A 20,959-nucleotide genomic window follows, 5' to 3' on the forward strand; every position below is an offset into this window, starting at 1 on the left:
TATTCAAGGAACACTTAGCCGACATGGGGTTAACGGAAAGCCTATGATTCCTGGATCATAAGAGGCCCAAAAGGAACTGAATTTGTTTATGAACAAAACGTATGTTATAGCTGTATGATTCTATCGGCAATTAAACTGTGGTGATGAGACATGCTCTATGTACCAATATGTGATGAAACAAATAAACCAGAAAGTATAAAGTTAAAGTTAAAGTTGAGATCAAGGGGGAGAATGTTAGGTTGATCTCTTCCGCGTGGGCCCAACGGCCCACCGGACCCTTGATCCATGCGTCCTGATCGGAGGCGCCCAACCCATTATGGTTGGTGGCCCCCCGTGACCTGCGCTATATTGAGGCCTTGTTTGTTTAAAAAGTCGTAGGACTTTTTTTAGTCCCAACTAAAAAGTCCTTAGTCCCTACGTGTTTGGCTTCAGGAACTAAACATGGACTAGAGGTTATTAAATGACATGCTAAAATACCATCTTACCCCTACTAATAGACTAGAGGTTATTAAATGACATGCTAAAAGCAGGGGCATTGTTGAAAAAAGTCCTAAAAAAATTCAAAAAAGACTCTACCTTAGAGACTTCTTTCTTTAGTCTCAAATGCTCACTTTTAGGCCCTAAAGTAGTCCCTACACCAAAAAGTCAATGTAAACAAACACCACCTAACAGAGGTGGGGGGCTAGGACACGGACTACGAGATTCGCCGCCGCCGCACACCCCACCGACAAACCCTTCCAATCTAGGGCTAGCGCGGTGCTTACAGAAAGCACTACTGCCGCCACATCTCTCTCTCTCTCGTCGTCGTGGTTACCACCTCATCAATGGACGCCGACGGGAGTTCCTCAAGTGCACGACAAGGTAATCCTACTCTGCATTACCGTCAATCTCAAAGAGTCTATCAGTGCCCAGCCAGCGTGTGGCACCAGGCTGCGGCCCTGTTCGTCGAGGCGGAGGTGCAATGGTCGAGGCAGCATTGTGCAACGGTTCCGGGCGCCGCAGGCCTGGTTGTGTCGGAGCATGGCGGGAGTCTGGGCGGCGTCATGGTCATGGTCAAGAGGGGAAGCACGGGTGGCCGCCGCAGTTGAGCTTCTATGGAACATAGCTCCGATGAATCCTCTGCCTCATCTCACCTCTGCATCTGGCCTCTGCAGGTACCCACACCTCTTCGCCCCCCTCCTGATTTGTCTTCTCCCCTCCCCTTTTCACTTATTTTTCCGATTTAACAACAGAATAGCTCGTCCCTGTTTGTGTAGATTCGTTTTTGTATCTACCTATAAGGCGTTCGATGAAAATCCAAGCTGCTGCAGTGGCCGTCCACTTGCATGCCGAGCTCTTTTGGTCCCTTGTCATTTGCTTGCTCTACTATTAGTTTTTGTAAAAGAATTGCACTTTCTTTTCTAGGTTGGGCTCTCCTGTTCCTTTTTGTTCGCTTGACGTACGCACTGGCAGTCTCCTACGTGAGGGATTCAGCATGCCTCTATTTGGGAGAAAAGATATGGAGAAGCGAATTTACAGGTATGCTCTATGGTTTGTTGCGATGCCACTTTGGTTTGGTTCACATTTTCTTTATATAGGTTGACGTTGTTTGTAGAGTATATGAGCTTGCCGCTGCTCCATGATAAGTACCAGCCAGAACTGTCATTATATATTTATTAAGCTAGGAGGCTGCACCAGTCATGAATTTAAATAGGCTTCCTACCATTTTATTTTGTTCAACATTTTTGGCCCTGAACATGTTGCGTTTAATTTCTGAGGACTAAAACACATAGAGGGTGTTTGGATACGTTTTAGTCCCATGACTAAAAGTAGTGGGACTAAAACTTGCTAGCCTCGTCCATACTTGGATCCAAATACTAAAAATACTAAAATCAAGTTAATAAGCATTTATTATCCTCCCTCTTCAAATTAGTAGAGAGAGTTAAACGAGGAGAGAGGGGACTAATCCACATTTTAGTAGGGATACCCTTGACTAAATTTTTTTAGTCTTAAGACTAGTTTTAACCCCTGTTTAGTCAGGGGTGCTTGGAACTTTACCCTGTTAAAGAGACTATTTTTAGTCAGACTAAAATAAATCCCTTGGATCCAAGCACCCTCATAGTTTTCCCTCAAGCTTATGGTCCACACAGTGGTTGGGCATTAACCTTTGGACAAATTTCTAGGCATAGTTAGTTTGGATGATATATATTCATTAAAGCATACTACTGCTTGCATAAACAGCGACCTGTTGAAAGTATTGTTGGGTCACTTTTAGGCTTCCAGCTATTTTGATTTTATCATATACAACACTTTCAGATCGGTAAATACAATGACCTCCCTTTTATATCAAATAATCGTGATTGTTATCATACCATTTGGCATTTGGAGAGTATCTCAGGCACACAAGCTAAAGGTTCACCAAGTTCAGGGAATGAAAAGTCCTCCTTATGAAAACCCGTAGGTCAAGCGTATGCATACCGCAGGGACGCGTGCGTGTTATATGGGGCACCAACGCCAGGATATACAGGAGGTTACAAGAGTTGGTTAGGCTTAGGATTAATCTCCAAGGAAACTAGTTTAACTGGGATCTTATCTCTAAGCCTAACGTGTTACACAAGCAATACGGTTTATACATCACCGCAATAATACAATGTTTAACACTCCCCCTCAATCACAACTATCCAAGTTGAGATTGTGTCGAAATGCCTCTAACTGTCTAAGAGTAAGTGGTTTGGTAAAACCATCAGCAACTTGATCACCTATAGGTATAAACCTAATATTCAGCAACTTGTGTGCAGCACGCTCTCGAACAAAGTGATAGTCAATCTCAATATGCTTAGTCCTGGCATGAAAAACTGGATTAGCAGCTAAATATGTAGCACCAAGATTATCACACCAAAGGGAAGCTGCCTTTGGATGTCGTATCCCAAGTTCATTCAACATGTTCTGAAGTCAAATAACTTCAACAGTGGCATTGGCTAGAGCCTTATATTCTGTTTCGGTGCTTGATCTAGATACCGTGGGTTGTTTACGAGCACTCCACGATACTAGATTTCCTCTAACAAATACTGCAAAGCCTCCTGTAGACCTTCTGTCATCTAAGCATCTGATACGTCTCCATCGTATCTACTTTTCCAAACTCTTTTGCCCTTGTTTTCGACTCTAATTTGCATGATTTGAATGGAACTAACCTGGACTGACGCTGTTTTCAGTAGAATTGCATTGGTGTTGTTTTTGTGCAGAAATGAAAGTTCTCAGAACGTCGTGAAAATTTACGGAGAATATTTCTAAAAAATTTGAAAAATACCTGCGCAAAGATCCACCGGAGGGATGGGCCAGTGGGCCACAAGCCCTGTAGCCACCACCCGCTGGTGGCGGCTAGCAAGCTTGTGGGGCCCACGTGGCTCTGCAGCCCCAAACTCAGCTCTATAAATTCAATTTCGTCCCAGAAAAAATAAAGAGAGAAGATTTCATCGCGTTTGCGATACGGAGGCGCGGCCACATCCTGTTCATCATCTGGAGGGCAGATCTGGAGTCCGTTTTGGGCTCCGGAGAGGGGAAATCATCGCCATCGTCATCCTCAACCTTCTTCCCTCGCCAATTCCATGAAGCTCTTCATCGTTCGTGAGTAATCTATTCGTAGCCTCGCTCGGCGGTGATGAGTGATACGTCCATTTTGCATCATGCTTTCATTTTGATATTTATTGCTTTATGGGCTGTTATATTACTTTGTGGTACCATATTTATGCCTTTTCTCTCTTATTTTGCAAGGTTTATTTGAAGAGGGAGAATTCAGGCAGCTAGAATTCTGGACTGGAAAAGGAGCAATTCTTAGTCCACTATTCTGCACATCTCCAAATGCCCTGAAAAGTTACGTGGATTTTTTTGGGATTATATAAAAAATACTGGGCGAAAGAAGTACCGAAGGGGGGCCACCAGGGCGCCACAAGCCCTGCCACCGCCACCCCCTCCTGGCAGAGGGCAATCTTGTGGGTCCCTGACGGCCCACTAGTCCCCCTCTTTTGCTATATGAAGGGTTTCGTTCCAGAAAAAATCATTCGGGAGCTTTTTCGTGGTTTCGCCGCCGCCACGAGGCGGAACTTGAGCAGATCCAATCTAGAGCTCCGACAGGACGATCCTGCCGGGGAAACTTCCCTCCCGGAGGGAGAAATCGTCGCCATCGTCATCACCAACACTCCTCTCGTCGGAGGGGAGGCATCTTCATAAACATCTTCATGAGCACCATCTCCTCTCTAATCCCTAGTTTATCTCTTGTAATCAATCTCCGTCTCACGACTCTGATTGATACTTGTAAGGTTGCTAGTAGTGTTGATTACTCTTTGTAGTTGATGCTAGTTGGATTACTTGGTGGAAGAGTTTATGTTCAGATCCTTGATGCTATTCATTACACCTCTGGTCATGATTATGATTATGCTTTCTGAGTAGTTACTTTTGTTTCTGAGGACATGGGATAAGTCATGCTGATAATAGTCATGTGAATTTGATATTCGTTCGGTATTTTGATATGTTGTATGTTGTCTTTTCCTCTAGTGGTGTTATGTGAACGTCGACTACATAACACTTCACCATACTTGGGCCTAGAGGAAGGCATTGGGGAGTAGTAAGTAGATGATGGGTTGCTGGAGTGACAGAAGCTTAAACCCCAGTCTATGCGTTGCTTCGTAAGAGGCTGATTTGGATCCACTAGTTTAATACTATGGTTAGACGTTGTCTTAATTCTTATTTTGTAGTTGCGGATGCTTGTGAGAGAGGTTGATCATAAGTGGGATGCTTGTCCAAGTAAGGGAAGTACCCAAGCGCCGGTCCACCCACATATCAAACTATCAAAGTAACGAACGTGAATCATATGAACATGATGAAACTAGCATGACAGAAATTCCCATGTGTACTCGGGAGCGTTTTCCCTCCTATAAGACTTTGTTCAGGCTTGTCCCTTGCTACAAAAGGGATTGGGACACTTGCTACACCGTTGATACTACTTGTTACTTTTTACTCTTTGCTTGCTACGTTTCACCTCGCTGCACCATCACTTGTTACCGCTACTTTCAGTGCTTGCACTTATTACCTTGCTGAAATCCGTTTATCAGAGCCTTCTGCTCCTCGTTGGGTTCAACACTCTTACTTATCGAAAGGACTACGATTGATCCCCTATACTTGTGGGTCATCAAGACTCTTTTCTGGCGTCGTTGCCGGGGAGTGAAGCGCCTTTGGTAAGTGGAAATTGGTAAGGAAACATTTTTATACTGTGCTGAAATTTATTGTCACTTGTCATTATGGAAACTGTTCCTTTGAGGAGTTTGTTCGGGGTATCTTCACCACGAACGGAAGCACGAGGAATTGTTCCTCAACCTGAGGTACCTACTGAAAATATCTTTTATGAAATTCCTTCGGGTATGCTTGAGAAACTGCTGGCTAATCCTTTCACAGGAGATGGATCTTCACATCCATACTTGCATCTGATCTATGTAGATGAAGTTTGTGGTTTATTTAAGCTTGCAGGTTTGCCCGAGGATGAGGTAAAGAAGAAAGTCTTTCCTTTATCTTTGAAGGATAAGGCGTTGACATGGTATAGGCTATGTGATGATACTGGATCATGGGGCTACAATCGGTTGAAATTGGAATTTCATCAAAAGTTCTATCCTATGCATTTACTACATCGTGATCGGAACTTTATTTATAACTTTTGGCCTCGTGACAGGGAAAGCATAGCTCAAGCTTGGGGGAGGCTTAAATTAATGCTATATTCATGCCCCAATCATGAGCTCTCGAAAGAAATCATCACTCAAAACTTTTATGCTCGGCTTTCTCATGAAGATCGTACCATGCTTGACACTTCTTGTACCGGTTCTTTTATGAAGAATGATATTGATCACGAGTGGAATTTATTGGAGAGAATCAAACGCAACTCTGAAGATTGGGAGCTGGAGGAAGGTAAGGAGTCAGGTATGAATTTCTAGTTTGATTGCGTTAAATCTTTTGTTGAGTCAAACACTTTTAGAGATTTTAGCGCTAAGTATGGACTTGACTCTGAGATAGTAGCTTCTCTATGTGAATCTTTTGCTGCTCATGTTGATCTTCCCAAAGAGAAAAAGTGGTTTAAATATCATCCTCCTATAGAAAGCAACATAGCCAAAACCAATCTAGTTGAGGAGAAAGTCATTGCTTTTAGTGATCCTGTTGTTCCTTGTGCTTACACTACCATACCCTGCTAGGATAAAGGATTATTCTAAAGCTCCAACTTTGATGCGTAGGGGTTACATTAGTCCACTTCCACCCCCTGAGGAGATTAGAGTTGAACCTAGTGTTGCTATTATCAAAGATCTCTTAGCCGAAGATGTAGACGGGCATGTTATCAAATTATGTGAGGACTCCACTAGAATTGCTAAACCTCATGCGAAGGACAAATCCGGACCTGTAGTTGGCCTGCCCGTTGTTTCTGTCAAGATAGGAGATCACTGTTACCATGGTTTATGTGATATGGGAGCTAGTGTTAGTGCAATACCCCGTTCTCTATATGATGAAATCAAAGATGAGATTGCACCTGCTGAGTTAGAACCCATTGATGTCACTATTACGCTATCTAATAGAGACCCTATCTGCCCTCTGGGAATTGTGAGAGCCGTAGAAGTCATGTGTGGTAATACGAAGTATCCTACTGATTTCCTCGTCCTTGGTACTGCACAAGATAGCTTTTGTCCCATCATATTTGGTAGACCCTTTCTCAACACTATCAATGCTCACATTGTTTGCATTAAGCAGACTGTCACAGTTAGTTTCGAGGGTGTGTCTCATGAATTTAACTTCTCCAAGTTTAGAAGACAACCCCATGAAAAAGAGTCGTCTGGTAGGGATGAAATCATTGCTCTTGCCTCTATTGCCGTACCTCCTACGGATCCTTTAGAGCAATATCTGCTTGAGCATGAAAATGATATGCATATGGAGGAAAGATATGAGATAGATAAAATTGTCTTAGAACAACATCCTATTCTCAAGAATAATCTGCCTGTTGAACTGCTTGGGGATCCTCCCCCACCAAAGGGTGATCCTATGTTCGAGCTTAAACAGTTGCCTGATACTCTTAAGTATGCCTATCTTGATGAGAAGGAGAAATATCCTGTTATTATTAGGGCCCTCCTCTCAGAGCACGAAGAGAAGAAGTTACTAAGAACTCTGAGGAAGCACTGTGCTGCTATTGGATATACTCTTGATGATCTTAAGGGTATTAGTCCCACTCTATGTCAGCACAAGATTAAAACCGATCCTGACTCTAAACCAGTTGCTGATCATCAAAGGAGATTAAATCCTAAGATGAAAGAGGTCGTTAGAAAAGAAATATTAAAGCTTCTGGAAGCAGGAATCATTTATCCTGTTGCTCATAGTGATTGGGTAAGTCCAGTACATTGCGTACCTAAGAAGGGAGGTATCACCATCGTTCATAATGATAAAGATGAACTAATCCCACAAAGGATTATTACTGGCTATAGGATGGTAATAGACTTCCGGAAACTGAACAAGGCAACCAGGAAAGATCATTATCCTTTGCCGTTTATCGGCCAAATGCTAGAAAGGCTATCAAAACACACACACTTCTGCTTTCTAGACGGTTATTCAGGTTTCTCGCAAATACCTGTTGCACAATGTGATCAGGAGAAAACCACTTTCACCTGCCCCTTCGGTATCTTTGCTTATAGACGTATGCCTTTTGGCTTATGCAATGCACTTGTCACTTTTCAAAGATGTATGATGGCTATATTCTCCGACTTTTGTGAAAAGATTGTCGAGGTTTCCATGGATGACTTCTCCGTTTACGGGTCTTCCTTTGACGATTGCCTCAGCAACCTTGATCGAGTCTTACAGAGATGCGAAGATACCAACCTCGTCTTGAATTGGGAGAAGTGCCACTTTATGGTTAATGAAGGCATCGTCTTAGGACACAAAATATCTGAAAGAGGCATTGAAGTTGATAAGGCTAAAGTTGATGCAATTGAGAAAATGCCTTGCCCCACAAATATCAGAGGTATACGAAGTTTCCTAGGTCATGCTGGTTTCTATAGAAGGTTCATTAAAGACTTCTCTAAGATTTCTAGGCCTCTTACCAACCTCTTGCAGAAGGATGTTCCTTTTGTTTTCGATGAGGATTGTGAGGAAGCCTTTGAAATACTTAAGAAGGCTTGGATAACCGCACCTATTGTTCAACCACCTGACTGGAACTTGCCCTTTGAAATCATGTGCGATGCTAGTGATTATGCTGTTGGTGCTGTTCTAGGACAGAGAGTTGACAAGAAGTTGAATGTTATTCACTATGCTAGAAAACTCTAGACAGTGCCCAAAGAAACTATGCCACTACAGAGAAGGAATTTTTAGCAGTCGTGTTTGCATGTGAAAAGTTCAGATCTTATATAGTTGACTCCAAAGTCACTATTCACTCTGTTCATGCTGCTATTAAGTACCTCATGGAGAAGAAGGACGCTAAGCCTAGGCTGATCAGATGGGTTCTCCTGCTACAGGAATTTGATTTGCACGTCGTTGACCGAAAGGGTGCTGATAACCCTGTAGCAGATAACTTGTCTAGGCTAGAGAATGTCCTTGATGACCCACTACCTATTGATGACAGCTTTCCTGATGAGCAACTAAATGTCATTCGCACTTCACATAGTGCACCATGGTATGCCGATTACGCAAACTATATCGTAGCCAAATACATACCACCCAGTTTCACCTATCAGCAAAAGAAGAAATTCTTCTTTGATTTGAGACACTACTTTTGGGATGATCCTCACCTTTATAAGGAAGGAGTAGATGGTGTTATTAGACGTTGTGTGCCTGAAGATGAACAGGGACAGATCTTGCAAAAGTGTCATTCCGAAGCCTACGGAGGACACCACGCTGGAGATAGAACTGCCCACAAGGTATTGCAATCAGGTTTCTATTGGCCCACTCTCTTCAAGGATGCCCGTAAGTTTGTCTTGTCTTGTGACGAATGCCAAAGAATAGGGAATATCAGTAAGCGTCAGGAAATGCCTATGAACTATTCACTTGTCATTGAACCATTTGATGTGTGGGGTTTTGATTATATGGGACCCTTCCCGAGTTCCAATGGGTACACTCACATCTTAGTTGCTGTGGATTACGTTACTAAGTGGGTAGAAGCTATCCCCACTAAAAATGCTGATCACCACACCTCTATTAAGATGCTTAAAGAAGTCATATTCCCAAGATTTAGAGTCCCTAGATATTTGATGACTGATGGCGGTTCACACTTCATTCATGGTGTTTTCCGCAAGATGCTCGCTAAGTATGATGTCAACCATAGAGTTGCATCTCCTTATCATCCTCAGTCTAGTGGTTAAGTGGAGTTGATTAATTGGGAGATCAAATTGATCCTACAAAAGACCGTCAATAGATCTCGAAAGAATTGGTCTAACAAACTTGACGATGCACTATGGGCTTATAGGACTGCTTATAAGAATCCCATGGGCATGTCGCAGTATAAAATGGTTTACGGTAAGGCCTGTCATTTACCTCTTGAGCTGGAACACAAAGCTTATTGGGCAATCAAAGAGCTCAACTTCGATTTCAAACTTGCCGGTGAGAAGCGGTTGTTTGATATCAGCTCGTTAGATGAATGGAGGACCTAGGCATATGAGAGTGCCAAGTTGTTCAAGGAAAAGGTTAAGAGATGGCACGACAAACGAATACAGAAACGGGAGTTCAATGTAGGTGATTATGTCCTGTTATACAATTCTCGTTTGAGATTCTTTGTAGGCAAGCTTCTCTCTAAATGGGAAGGTCCTTCTGTTGTCGAGGAAGCATATCTTTCCGGTGCCATCAAAATCAATAATACGGAAGGCAATTTTCCTAGAGTGGTAAATGGGCAAACAATCAAGCATTACATCTCTGGTACTCCCATAAATGTTGAGACCAATATCATCAATGTCATAACTCTAGAGGAGTACATAAGGGATGTTTATCAGCCTGTTTCAGACCCTGAAAATGAAGAGGTATCTATTTCGGTAAGAAATTTGACTCCGATGCTTTTCCAATAGGAAATTTCCTCCGTTTTGGAATTTTTGGAAAATTAGAAAAATAAAAAGCAGTCCGGAGAGCGCACGAGGCAGCCACAAGCTTGGACACCGCCCCTACCCCCTGGTGGCGGAGGTAGGGCTTGTGGGCACCTCGTGTGCCTACCGGACTCTGTTTTCTTGTGGAGCACTCCTTCTGGTCCAGAAAAAATCAATATATACTCGCCCGAAGGTTTTGATCTCCATATCGCGCAGTTTTCCTCTGTTTTCGTTTCGAGCCTATTTCTGTGGCAGATCTAGATCATCATGACTTCCCCAAATGCTCCTAAGGAAAAGTTCTTCGAGAAGGTCATCAATCCCTACCTCACGGAAGTGCTGAAACACCCTCAATCTATCAAGATGAGCGAGGGGATGTTGCACATCCGTGATGTTGAGGGGCCTAAGAAGACCGGAAGCATGCAGACGAGGCTCGAAGCAATGGAGCAACAAGTCTTCAAGTGTCAGGGGATGGTGGAGCGGGGACTCAACGCCAACCACATGATGATCACGGAGTTCACTAGCAATCACAAGATGGATGCCATTGACATTGGGAAACACCTCTCCAGGCTCTATGACAAGGTTGATCAGCTTGAGGGCCAGATCTATGACCTGCAGAACCAAAACTGTGAGTATGAGTACAGATTTAAATCAATAAGGTTGGCTGCAGATTTGAGGATTCCGGCGACTCGTTCATCATGCCATGATGGAGAACCTATGCCTTGGAAGACGGAGGATCAGACTACTCCAACAACTCCACCACCATCACCACCGAAGGAAGATAACTAAGCATTGGTATGGGCAATCCCCTTGACTTCTGCCAAGCTTGGGTGAGTTGCCCTGGTATCGTATCACCTTTATATCTTTTGCTTTTACCTTTGGTTTAGTTCTTTCCTTTTCAGTTTTTATTTCTTCTCTTAGAGGAATAAGTCTTTAGTGTTTAGTTTGAGTCTTTTGCTTTTGTCTCTCCCCCGATGTATTCGAGCTTACGAGCTATATAATAAAGAGTATCTTAGTCAAGGGCCTTGCTTTATGCCATGATCAATAGTATAAAAAGAACGATAACATGAAAGATCATGAGACGATCTTATGGAAAGTGATAACTTCACTTATGACATGTATGATGATTGAAACTTGTTGAGAATAAATCAACATAGACCTGAGTCATTGTTGCAATTAATAAGAAGTAATAAGGAAAGAGAGGTTCACATATAAATATATCATCTTAGACACTTTTTACAATTGTGAGCACTCACCAAACTATTACATGCTTAGGAGTAGATGTTGGACAAGGAAGACAACATAATGAATTGTGTTTGCTTGGTTCCAAACAATGTTATATGATTAGAGATCCTTAGCATGTGACGAGTGCTTCCACCTCATATTAGCCGAAACTCCCCAAGTAGAGATACTACTTGTGCATCCATAAACCTTCAACCCAGTTTTGCCATGAGAGTCCACCATACCTACCTATGGATTGAATAAGATCCTTCAAGTAAGTTGTCATCGGTGCAAGCAATAAAAATTTCTCTCTAATATGTATGATCTATTAGTGTGTGGAAACTAAGCTTTGTACGAACCTGTGATGAGGAAGACATAAAAGCGACAGACTGCATAATAAAGTTCTTTATCACAGGAGGCAATATAAAGTGATGTTCCTCCGCACTAAGAGGGCACGCATTCAAACCTCAAAAGCGCATGACAACCTCTGCTTCCCTCTGCGAAGGGCCTATCTTGTACCTTTACTTTTTTCCCTTGTAAGAGTCATGGTGATCTTCACCAATTCCCTATTTTTGCCTTTGTCTTGGCTACCGTCACATGTTTGGGAAAGATCTATATTCATTCATCAACTTGGAGTTGAGTACTTATGCTTTATTATTGTTGACTTTACCCTTGAGGTAGATCGTTGGGGGCAAAACTATAAGCCCCTATCTTCCTCTGTGTCCAGCTGAAACTTTAACACCATGAGTACCACATGAGTTATAACAATTGTGGACAACAAAACAGATGATTGAGTATGTGGATTTGCCTTACAAGCTCTTACTTGACTCTTTCTGATGTTGTGATAAATTGCAATTGCTTCAATGACTATGGACTATTGTTGGTTACTTCTCGGTAAGGTTTTTGCTTCATGCTTTGCTTTGTGAAGGAATTGTTACTTTCCCATAAGAATATTTATGATGTATTGTTGTTCTATGTGTGATCATGATGCCCTCATGTCTGTATTACGTTTTATCGACACCTTCGTCCCTAAACATGTGGACATGTTTATGGAACTTGGTTTTCGCTTGAGGACAAGCGAGGTCTAAGCTTGGGGGAGTTGATACGTCCATTTTGCAGCATGCTTTCATGTTGATATTTATTGCTTTATGGGCTGTTATATTACTTTGTGGTACCATATTTATGCATTTTCTCTCTTATTTTGCAAGGTTTATTTGAAGAGGGAGAATTCAGACAACTGGAATTCTGGACTGGAAAAGGAGCAATTCTTAGTCCACTATTCTCCACATCTCCAAATGCCCTAAAAAGTTGCGTGGATTTTTTTGGGATTATATAAAAAATAATGGGCGAAAGAAGAACCGGAGGGGGGCCACCGGGGCGCCACAAGCCCTGCCACCGCCACCCCCCTAGTGGCGGAGGGCAAGCTTGTGGGCTCTCTGACGGCCCACTAGCCCCCCTCTTTTGCTATATGAAGGGTTTCATTCCAGAAAAAATCATTCGGGAGCTTTTTCATGGTTTCGCCGCCGCCACGAGGCGAAACTTGAGCAGATCCAATCTAGGGCTCCGGCAGGACGATCCTTTAGGGGAAACTTCCCTCCCGCAAGGGGAAATCGTCGCCATCGTCATCACCAACACTCCTCTCGTCGGAGGGGAGGCATCTTCATCAACATCTTCGTCAGCACCATCTCCTCTCCATTCCCTAGTTCATCTCTTGTAATCAATCTCCGTCTCATGACTCCGATTGGTACTTGTAAGGTTGCTAGTAGTGTTGATCACTCTTTGTAGTTGATGCTAGTTGGATTACTTGGTGGAAGAGTTTATGTTCAGATCCTTGATGCTATTCATTACACCTCTGATCATGATTATGATTATGCTTTGTGAGTAGTTACTTTTGTTCCTCAGGACATGGGATAAGTCATGCTGATAATAGTCATGTGAATTTGATATTCGTTCGGTATTTTGATATGTTGTATGTTGTCTTTTCCTCTAGTGGTGTTATGTGAACGTCGACTACATAACACTTCACCATACTTGGGCCTAGAGGAAGGCATTGGGGAGTAGTAAGTACATGATGGGTTGCTGGAGTGACAGAAGCTTAAACCCCAGTCTATGCGTTGCTTCGTAAGGGCTGATTTGGATCCACTAGTTTAATGCTATGGTTAGACGTTGTCTTAATTCTTATTTTGTAGTTGCGGATGCTTGCGAGAGAGGTTGATCATAATTGGGATGCTTGTCCAAGTAAGGGCAGTACCCAAGCGCCGGTCCACCCACATATCAAACTATCAAAGTAACGAACGCGAATCATATGAACATGATGAAACTAGCATGACAGAAATTCCCATGTGTCCTCGGGAGCGTTTTCCCTCCTATAAGACTTTGTTCAGGCTTGTCCCTTGCTACAAAAGGGATTGGGACACTTGCTACACCGTTGCTACTACTTGTTACTTTTTACTCTTTGCTTGCTACGTTTCACCTCGCTGCACCATCACTTGTTACCGCTACTTTCAGTGCTTGCACTTATTACCTTGCTGAAATCCGTTTATCAGAGCCTTCTGCTCCTCGTTGGGTTCGACACTCTTACTTATCGAAAGGACTACGATTGATCCCCTATACTTGTGGGTCATCAATGAGTAGGATGAGATCTATCATGTAATCAAGTTAGTTTTGACGGGGATTGATCCCTAGTATCCGCTATGTTCTGAGATTGATGTTGCTACTACTTTGCCATTCTTAATGCTTGTCACTAGGGCGAGAGTGCCATGATTTCAGATCTGAAATTATTATGTTGTCACCAATATATGTGTGTTTTAGATCCGATCTTGCAAGTTGTAGTTACCTACTATGTGTTATGACTCGGCAACCCCGGAGTGACAATAACCGGAACCACTCCCGGTGATGACCATAGTTTGAGGAGTTCATGTGTTCACCAAGTGCTAATGCATTGGTCCGGTTCTTTATTAAAAGGAGAACCTTAATATCCCGTAGTTTCCTTTTGGACCCCGCTGCCACGGGAGGGATGGACAATAGATGTCATGCAAGTTCTTTTCCCTAAGCACGTATGGCGACACACGGAATGCATGCCTACATCACATTGACGAACGGGAGCTAGCCACATATCTCTCCGTGTTATAACTGTTGCATGATGAATATCATCCAAAAAAATCACCGACCCATTGCCTACGAGTTTGTCCCACTGCTGTTGTTACTTGTTTTGCTCTGCTGCTATTACTACTGTTGCTGCTACTGTTACTTGCTACTGCTGCTACTTGCTACTACTGTCACTACTGTTGTTCATTGCCACTGCTGCTACTCGTTACACTGCTACTTGCTACAATTCTGATTCGCTCGGCGTTGACGGGAAAAGACAATTTCCGTCAACGGGAAACTTCTGGCACCATTGATATGATAGTTAGGAATAGTCTGCCGTCAACAGATCGTTTCTGACACCGTTTCTATCGTACTACTTTGTTGTTGATACTTTGCTTGCAGATATTAATCTTTCAGGTGTGGTTGAATCTCACACATTTAGCTACTAATACTTGAGAATATCCTCTCACTTCCTATTGGCGAATCAACAAACTTGGGTTGAATACTCTACCCTCGAAAACTGCCTCGATCCCACGCGCTGGTGGGTCATTGCAAGACAATTTCTAATTGTTGAGCAATCGAGATAGCATTCCTCTAGCCATTGCCAGAGATTGCCATCAGCATTTTTCTCGCGCCGTTGCTGGGGAGGCGATTGCTATATTCTCTAAGTCACTTGGGATTTATATCTGCTGATCACTATGAAGAATCTGAAGGATCCAAAAACCAAAGTCTTGCCCTCAACTACGAGGGGAGGTAAGGAACTGCCATCTAGCTCTGCACTTGATTCACCTTCAGTTATGAGTAAGTTTGCGACATCACCTCCTGCTAGAAATCTTGATACGTCCCCTGTGCTTGATGATGCTTATGATGCTATGCCTGATACTGCTAGAGATGCTATGCCTGATGATGCTAGAGATGCTATGTTTGATACTGCTAGAAATGCTATGCCTGATACTGCCTTGCCTGATGATGCTATGCTTGATACTGCTAGAGACACTACTTTGCCTGATGTTCCACTAGGGGTGTTCCTTGATGCTCATATTGCTAGAGTTACTGCCAATGCTCGTGATGCTTCTGAAACTGCCGATACTATTGAGATAGAACCTGCTTTTGCTCCTGCTAGATCTAGCTCTCCTAGATATGAATTGCCAGATATACCTGAGGGTTACGTTATGGAGGGAGAGATAGCTGAGGATTTTCTTGCGTGTAAGGATGCCTAAGACGTTGAGAAATAACTTCTCAAGTGGAAGGAAAAATCTCTGAAAGCTAGGATGAAATACGACCCGAAGTTTGCCACTTCACCTATCTTTATCACCGATAAGGATTATGAATTCTCTGTCGATCCTGAGATAATCTCTCTAGTCGAATCTGATCCTTTCCAAGGTTATGAGTCTGAGACGGTCGTAGCCCATCTTACCAAACTACACGATATAGCCACCCTTTTCACTAGTGAGGAGAAAATCCGCCACTACTACATCCTTAAGTTGTTTCCTTTCTCTTTAAAGGATGACGCTAAAGCCTGGTTCACCTCTCTTGCTCCTGGATGTGTGAGTAGTCCCCAGGATATGGTCTATTACTTCTGTAAAAATATTTCCTTGCCCATAAGAAGCAAGCTGCCTTGCAGGAAATATACAACTTTGCTCAACTCCAAGAAGAGAGTCTCCCACAAGCTTGGGGGAGGCTCGTCCAGCTACAGAATGCTTTGCCTCATCATCCTCTTAAGAAGAAGAGATACTTGATATCTTCTATAATGGACTTACTGATGCCTCTAGGGACCACCTAGATAGTTGTGTCGGTTGTGTTTTTAGGGAACGAACTATTGAACAAGCTGAGATCCTTCTGAATAACATCTTGATCAATGAAAATGCTTGGACTATTCCCGAACCACCTCCTAAGCCAACTCCTAAGAAAAGAGGTATTCTATTCCTCAGTCCCGAAGATATGCAAGAAGCCAAGTCCCGAAGAGAAAGGCATTAGATCTGAAGATGTCAAAAATCTACCACCTATCGAAGAGATCCATGGTCTCGATAACCCAATACAAGTAGTGGAAGTGCATTCTCTGCGTAGGTTTGATGAGAGTGATATTCCTTTTGACAAACCTGCTAGCCTATGCTTTGATGAATTTGACAACTTTGTTGCCAAACAACAGAGTTTCAATGATTATGTTAGCAGAAATTTGGAACAAAGTACTCGTATGCTTAGCCATTTAAGTGCTTGTGTAGACAGAAATGTCAATGATCTAAAGCTTCTGAGTAAACATGCCTCTATGATTATCACTCAGGTAGAACAAGTACTTAAAGCTCAGAATGACTTGCTCAATGAATTAAATGACAACTCTATCAGAGTCATTACTAGAGGAGGCAAAATGACTCAGGAACCTTTGTATCCTGAAGGTCATCCTAAGAGAATTGATCAAGATCCTCAAGGAATTAATTTTGATACACCCAGTCATCCTAAGGATAAGAAGAAGGATGATAGAAACCAACATGCCAGTTCACCAAATACTGTCACACCTGAAGAACCTAATGATATTTCTGCGTTTGATGCACAAACACAATCTGGTGATGAACATGAACCTGGTAACAATATGGATAGTGATGTTCATAAAAATGCTCAACCTAGCAATGATGAGGATGTGGAGATTGAACCTACGGTTAATCCTAATAACCCACAACCTAAGAAATACGATAAGAATAACTTCACTGCTAGGAAGCATGGTAAAGAAAGGGAGCCATGGGTTCAGAGATCTATGCCCTTTCCTCCTAAGCCATCCAAGAAAAAGGATGATGAGGATTTTGAGCGCTTCGTTGAGATGATAATACCCTTCTTTCTGCAGATGCGGTTAACTGATATGCTCAAAATGTCTCTGTATGCCAAGTACATGAAAGATATCGTGACTAATAAACGGAAGATACCAGATCTTGAGATCTCCACCATGCTTGCCAATTACACTTTCAAAGGTGGAACTCCTAAGAAACTTGGTGATCCCGGAGTGCCCACTATACCTTGCTCCATTAAAGGATACTACGTAAGAACTGCCTTATGTGACCTTGGAGCCGGTGTTAGTGTTATGCTGCTCTCTCTTTATCATAGACTTGAATTGGATAAGTTGACACCCACTGAAATTTCTCTGCAAATGGCCGACAAATCAACTGCTTTTCCTATCGGCATTTGCGAGGATGTGCCTGTTGTGGTTGCTAACACCATTATCTTAACAGACTTTGTTATCTTGGATATTCCCGAGGACGATGACATGGCTGTCATCCTCGGAAGACCCTTTTCAAACACTGCAGGGGCTGTTATAGATTGCAACAAAGGCAATGTCACTTTCCATGTCAACGGTAATGAGCACACAGTGCACTTTCCGAAGAAACGATATCAAGTACATTGCATCAATGCTATCGAAAAGACTTCATCGATTCTTATTGGGAGCTTTGAATGCCCTATTCCTCGTGTCAATATGAAGTATGATTTGCTTGTTCGGGAGATACATATGCCCATTGAGATGACACAGTGGCTATTCGAAAATTCTCCGTTTTCTCTTGCGATTCGAGAAGGTTTTGTCATGAGGACTTGATGAACCCCATTGACGGATTTCTTTCGATGACCATGAAATGGATGAATCAAAGAGTCACATACCTCTGTTTTGAGCTTTCATTTTCTGTTTCTTAGAAGAAAAATGATAGATTTAGTTTAGTTTTTCCTGTTTTCTGTTTTAGCGTCCCGGAGAAAAATACCCTGAAAATAAAAGTTCTCCGATGGTCCTGAAAATCTAGTATGATTTTTTCTGGAATATTTGAAAAATACTAGGCCTGAGAGCTGGCTTGGGGGCCAGACTAGTGGGATACAAGCCGTGCAGCCACCGCCCCTGGTGGCAGCTAGCAAGCTTGTGGGGCCCATAGGGACCCCCTCCACTCATTCCAGCTCCCATCCTCTTCTTCGACCTCCAGAAAAAATTGTTTCGCAGCTCAAACCCGTGTTCTTGCTCATTTGGCTGTGATTTTCGATCTCCTTGCTCAAAGCACCATTCTCCGAACCGTTTCGGGGAAATTACTCCTTGGTAACTGACTCCTCAATTGGTCCAATTAGTTTTTGCTCTAGTGCCTTATCCTTCGTGTATTCTTGCTACCTTGGTGACCCTGTTCTTGAGCTTGAAATGTTGATTTAGCTGGTCCCAAGTAGTTTTAGCGCGTGATACGGTCTCTAGGCACTAGTAGGAGTAGTTGCTACAAGGTGTGGTTGGTCTTCATTCACTTTTCTCTTAAACTTCAAAAAATTTCAGCAAACGGAAATTATGTTCAGGAGGAAGTTTCATGGTGGTTCCTCAAGAAAGAAGGGTCCCCGTCTTTCTTTTTGGGAGCCTGAACCTTATCAACTAAGGGACGCACCGGTACAACCATGTGAATGGCCTTCCGATGAGTTCATGATCAAAGAAGGTTTCAAGGATGAGTTTGATACACTTGTCCGCAATGCTGGGTTAGAAGAATTCCTCTTAGATAAATGTGAACAGATGCTATGCTCACTGCCTCTTTCATGCGTAGATTTAAATTTTGAGTTGGCCGTGACTCATCCATACTGTTTGATGTGTATGATAAATCCTACGCCATGGATTTGGAGGATTTCAATAGGATTTGCAAGATACCCGATGGGGGTAGTATTAATGATCCTTCTAAGTCTTCGGTCAGAGACTTTGTCTCTCCAGTATAACTGTTGGAGAAACCAGAGATATCATGCAAGCCACCATAGGAAGCATCCATTTCCCTGCCTTGCCATACTTTGCCCTCTTCATAGGTAGGTGCATTAACGGCAAAGGTGCACGCTGTCACCTATGCTCTTCCGACCTTAGTATCCTTAAGAGCGCAGTAACACGTGACAGGAGCTTCAATATGGGAGCTATAATAGCAAAGAGGCTGAATAATAATTCCATTGAGGGTGATTTCTTTGGTGGAATTTATGCTACACGCTTAGCAAATTTTCTTGGAGTATCCATCCGTTCAGAAGACCCTCCTCTCCGTAGAGCCTACCTTGATCGTGTCGCTCTAACACGCTACCAGTTCCTTGAGAGGGACCGTGGATTCCCTCCTATACCGCTTTATATTTAACCGGCAGCGTGTTTTCCGTATTACCCTTCCTGCTACTGCTTTCTTTGACTTTCAGGTAAAACGAAGATACTACATAACCATGAGAGGCAGAGGAGTATGAGAGGGAGGTGACGACTGCTCGACTTCGTGAGGTAGCTATTCAGGCAGTGGCTGCAGCACTCCCGTATAACACCCATTATGATTTCGGGTTTCACGAGGACCATCCATGGGAGTAGACCAAGCTAGGCCAAAAGCCTAAGCTTGGGGGAGTACGTGTTCTCACCGACCGTACATTCATGCTTATGCTTTCACTTTGTTTGCCGGTGTTTACACTTTGCCACTGTATTATCCATGCTAGTTTATTTTCGTTTTCTTGTTTTGTGTCCTTTTGAGAAAACCCAAAAAGATTTTTCTTTCTTCTTTTTCTTGTTGGGAGCTTTCCCGTGAAAATAGTTTTCTTTTTCTTTGGGTCAAGGTAGAAGATATTGGTTACAATGTTTAGTGGTTCTTGCATGCATACCTGTTTAGCTTTCAAAGAGCCATATTACTTTGTCTTCTCCTTTGTGTTTGCCTACAGATTCAGCTTAGTCCAATGCACGAGCGCTCTTTTTATTGTTCACATCGTTCGATCGTGCAAATGAAAGGCAATAATGATGATATATGATGAAGTGACTGAGACTGAAAAAGCTGGTATGAACTCTATCTATTTCGTTTTTGTAAATATGTCTAGCTTGTCATACCTGATTCAGCTTTGTTGTGAGAGAACCATGTTTGCAATGACAACTTAGAGATCATAGTTTCTGATGCCATGCTTAATTAGCTAGGAGCTTATAATGGTTTGTCTCGAATGCCAACATAGATTTTGAGATGACTATGATGTAGTATGATAAGATGGCATTCTCCTTTGAATGATTCATGTGGCTTGACTTGGCGCATGTTCATGCCTGTAGTGAAAACAAAATCAACATAGCCTCAATGATGTTCGTGTTCATGGTGATTTATATCGTTTTCATGCTTGCACTCCATGTTAGTCAAACTCATTGCATCTTGATGACTGTTGTCGCTCTCTAGTTGGTCGCTTCCTAGTCTTTTGCTAGCCTTCACTTGTACTAAGCGGAATATTGCTTGTGCATCCGCCTCCATAAACCCAAAAGTTTTTCCATGAGATTCCAAGTAAATTTGCATGTGCCACTCTCTAAACCTTCAAGAAATAATCTGTTTTGCATGCCCGAACCTCTCATGTGGTGACAGGGGGCTATTGGTATCTTACATGCTAGGAGTATTATCCTCGACATGTGTTTATTCACTGTCATTCACGAGAAAGGGGCCGGTAATTGGAATGCCGAGTTCCACGCCTAAATCCAAAACATAACTGTAAAACAAGACTCCCCCCCGGATTGATGTTAGTATGGACGGTACCCGAGGATTCGGCTAGCCGCGGAGTGTGATTGATTGGTGGTGGGGGAGTTAAAACTTTACTTTTCTGTTTGGGAACCGCCAATAACATGAGTA

This window comes from Hordeum vulgare, chromosome 5H (assembly GCF_904849725.1).
Source record: "Hordeum vulgare subsp. vulgare chromosome 5H, MorexV3_pseudomolecules_assembly, whole genome shotgun sequence".
Classification (NCBI taxonomy): Eukaryota; Viridiplantae; Streptophyta; class Magnoliopsida; order Poales; family Poaceae; genus Hordeum; species Hordeum vulgare.